Genomic DNA, 4,226 nt, shown 5'->3' with positions numbered 1-4,226 from the left:
TCCAAGGGCCTGCTCCCCAGGCCCTCAGGCCCCCACCATTAGCTTTTTTGCCACGGCTACTGGCAGATGGTAAAAAAACTCACTGTTTCCCTGTGACAAGTTATGCTTCAGAATACAAATAAAGATTAGGGTTTGCATTGAGCCCGTGTGTTGATCGCGACCACAATCGCGTGTGCTTCTGAGATGTGTATCGCTTGTATCCGCCAGCTTTCACTGCTCCCCAAGATGTCCACGCGAGAAAGCCAACCGAGACCAAGCCCCTTTGCTCTGCAGAGCCCCCCCGAATGCTTTGAGCTTGGAGGGACCAGGTATCCCTAAGGTGGAAGCTCAGGATGGGTGTGAAAACAGCATTGCATGGAAGACACGGTTAGATCCCCTGAGTCCCTTCTCCCAGCCCACATGGCCTGTGACTGCCCTGTCATTCCCTGGCCCTCGGAGAAGACAGCGTCACTGCTGGCCACGGCTGGACCCCAAGCCAAAGGCTGTGATGAATGGGGAGACCCTCAGCCCTTCTCCTGCTCACACCCTCCACCCTCTGCCAAGGCAGGACGTTGCTGAATGTCTCTCTGGGAAACTGACCAAAGAGAAAAGATGGGCAGAGCCTGACGTTGGCGAGTCCCCAGTCACCACGGCGGGGGGGCCCCCAGTGCCCTGGCCCTGCCCCCGAAAGCAGAGCTCCCGGTTAGCCTGGCTGTGCTGCACGCACCCCGGGAGCAGCCAGGGCACCAACCGTTGACCAGAACCAACAACCAGTGCAACCAGCCCTCTGCAGGTTCACCCGCGAACCAGGAAAAGGATGTTCTTCTTTTTTTTATATATATTTTATTGATTTTTTACAGAGAGGAAGGGAGAGGGATAGAGAGTTAGAAACATCCATGAGAGAGAAACATCCATCAGCTGCCTCCTGCACACCCCCTACTGGGGATGTGCCCGCAACCAAGGTACATGCCCTTGACCGGAATCGAACCTGGGACCCTTCAGTCTGCAGGCTGACGCTCCATCCTTTGAGCCAAACTGGTCAGGGCAAGGATGTTCTTTTTAAAAGCAAGTGTTGAAGCTCTTCCAAAGTAAAATGCAATAGCAGAACTTAAAATTGCACTAGGAGGAATGGAAGGTGAGAGAAAATCCCCCAGAATATAAAAGCAAAGATGTGAAAGTAGAAGAAAAAGTCAAGAAAATTGGACAATCAAAAGATAAGAGCCGTGCAGAAGGTCCAACTAATAGAAATTTCAAACCAAGACACAAAACACAGGAGAGAAAATTGTCAAAGAAATGATACAAGGGTATTTCCTGGGACTGAGGGGACAAGCTCCCTAGAGAAAGAGCCCACCAGGTGCCCGGCACAGTGGCGTGAAACCACAGCCACGTGGACGGCGCCGCCATGGCGAGCACCGCGGCAACCCCTGTGGACGAAGATGCGCAGGGCCGGCAGCCGCAGCGAGATGCCCTCGCCCGGGGTCTTCCCGAAACAGATTCTCGCTCCCTCCGGAGGTCGGGCCCGGGGCCGAGAGGGCCCGTCTACAGGCTCCCGGTGATGCCGTGCTGTGGCTGGAGGACCGCACTTGGAGAAGCGCTGGTCCCGGGCAGCGGTTGTCAGCGCCGGCTGCTCATTGGAGTCACCTGGGCGACACAAGCACTCCTGCCGGACTCACCCCCGAGGTTCTGGTTTCATCGCTTTGGGGCACAGCCCTGACATCGGATTTTTAAAGGTCCCCACATGACCCCGACGGGCTGGCAGGACCTAGAACCTTTTCCCTATGGAAGCTCCACACACACAGGATGTTGGGGGAGTACCTTATCACTGGCTAAACACTGGAAACGGCCTAAATACCATGGACAGGACAGATCTGTGACTGTGATACAGTCAGGCAATGGGCTATCGTGCAGTGACGAGCGTGAGGGGCGACACTCAGCACAGATGACTCCCAGGCTGAGCAAGGAAACAGACGGCAGAAAAACAAACCATCATGACGCCGTCTAGTTAGAGACTTGAAACACACACAGTGTTGTATATTAACATATATCTTATGCAGTGAGAGAATAAAGACATGCCTACGAAGGATAAACAACAGATTCCTAGATACATATTGGGAGGAAGACATGCAATTAAGGAGGGGTTTCCACTTTAATATAATGTTCTAGCAATCTCGGTGAGGAATGGGTGGGTTTGTAATGTATGTATTATATTTTATATGTTTTACAGGGGTGGGCAAAAAGGTAGGTTTACAGTTGTTTGAATGGAAGATAATATAATTAATAGATAATACAAGAATAAACTCTGTTTGGCCCTGGCCAGGTAGCTCAGTTGGTTAGAGCATCATCCTGATACCCCAAGGTTGCGGGTTCGATCCCAGGTCAGGGCACATGCAGGAATCAACCAACGAATTCGTAAATAAATGGGACAACAGATCAGTGTTTCTCTCTTTCTCCCTTCCTCTCTCTTAAAAATCAATTAAAAAAAGAAAGAATAAATTGTTATGTGTACTCACAGCTGTAACCCTACTCTTGCCCACTCCTGCATTTATTATATTTGTATTATCGTTATATGACTGAAATATTGCAAAATAAAAAGCTTAAGGAATAAAGCAAGCCTTCTTATCATAAAATTTCAGGACACCAGGATAAAAATCCTAAAAGGGAAAAAAGTCCAAAACCCTTCCAAAAAGAAAAAAAACAGGTCACATACCAAGGATGGGAGATTAAAATGCACTGAAATTCCCACAGCAGACCCGAAGCCAGAAGCCAGTGGGGCAGCGTCTTCTAGGTCCTGACAGGGGATGAGTGCTAATCTAGATGGACAGCCAGCCCCATCTCCATGGCGGGAGAAGGAAGGTGTTTCCAGATGTGGGTGTTTATGTTTTTAATTGGCCGCCCATCCCTCCTTTCTCAGGCGGCTACTAGAGGACATGCCCCAACCAAACGAGGGAGAAACCCAGGAAAGAGAACACGGGGACGCGGGTGCTGGAGATCCGACACAGGAGGGGTCCCAGGGAGTCCCCAGGCGGGTAACAGTGGCTCTGCTGGGGAGATTGTATGTGATATCATGATATGTTACCATATGTCATGGTATCTTCTATACTAATAAAAGGGTAATATGCTGATTAGACCGGATAGACGGACGTCTTCTGGACAAAGCTGCAGCAGCTGCGAGGGCCGAGGAGGGCAGCATGGCTGGCAGTGCCAGCAGCAGCGGGGTGATGGGGGCAGCACCTTCCCCTGATCGGCCCGGTCACCTCCCGCAGAGGGAGGCCAGACTGCACTTAGTGGGCCTAAGCCATCAGTAGAACATCCCCTGAGGGCTCCCGGACTGTGAGGGGGGCAGGCCAGGCTGAGGGACCCCCCTCAGTGCATGAATTTTCGTGCACCAGGCCTGTAATCTATAATAATAAAAGCGTAATATGCTAATCAGACCAGACGTCCTTCTGGATGACCTTCCAGACAACCTTCCGGACGAAGTCGCAGCTGCAAGGGAATCCTGGGTCCCAGGTGCCTGCTGGCGGCCGGAGGGAAGCCCGGGGCCCGGGTGCCAGAGGGAAGCCGGTGTCGGCAGTGGGTTCAGGAAGGAAGGCCTACTCTTGCACAAATTTCGTGCATGGGGCCTCTAGTCTATATATATAAAACTGAAAAAGCAAGAGTCAGCATGAGATTTCAATATGAAGGTCCACACCAGCAGAAGTGGCCAAGCGTTCTAAGGGTGCCTAGAGAGGGACTGGAGCGGGGGCAGGGGATTGCCACCCTCTGTCATCAACTCTCTAGGACAGTTGCCCCTTTTAAACTATATACTACGTTACATTCGAACAATGAGATTTTTTCCATGGAAAATACACATCAAGCTCAGGATAAACCCTGGGGCGGAGGTGAGAGCCCAGAGGCCGTAGCAGGTGAGTGAGGTAGGGAGGCTGAGGACCTGCCTGGCAGAGAAAATACAGCCCCGGGGTCCTTCTATCCAAATACGCCGCCTGTGAGGGGCCGGGGGCTCTGCCTCCGGCTCAGAGCTCCCCTGTGCCCGGACCAAAGCCCCTGGGGCCTCTCAGGCCTCCTGCAGGACGGGCCCCACACTCAGCGCCCGCCAGGACCCGCGCCTGGGCCAGACCCGGTCCAGGAGGGACCCAATCCCATCAGCCCTCGGGGCGGGTCCCGAATGCGTTTCTGAGAGATGCGTCCCCGGGTTGCTGGGTTCCGAAGCAGTTTCATCAGCGTTAACCCAGGAAGCCCTGGGCTCTAGG

This window comes from Myotis brandtii, unplaced genomic scaffold (genome assembly GCF_000412655.1).
Source record: "Myotis brandtii unplaced genomic scaffold, ASM41265v1 scaffold1167, whole genome shotgun sequence".
NCBI classification, from domain to species: Eukaryota; Metazoa; Chordata; class Mammalia; order Chiroptera; family Vespertilionidae; genus Myotis; species Myotis brandtii.
The sequence above is the reverse complement of the archived record's forward strand: the minus strand, read 5'-3'. Positions refer to the sequence as shown.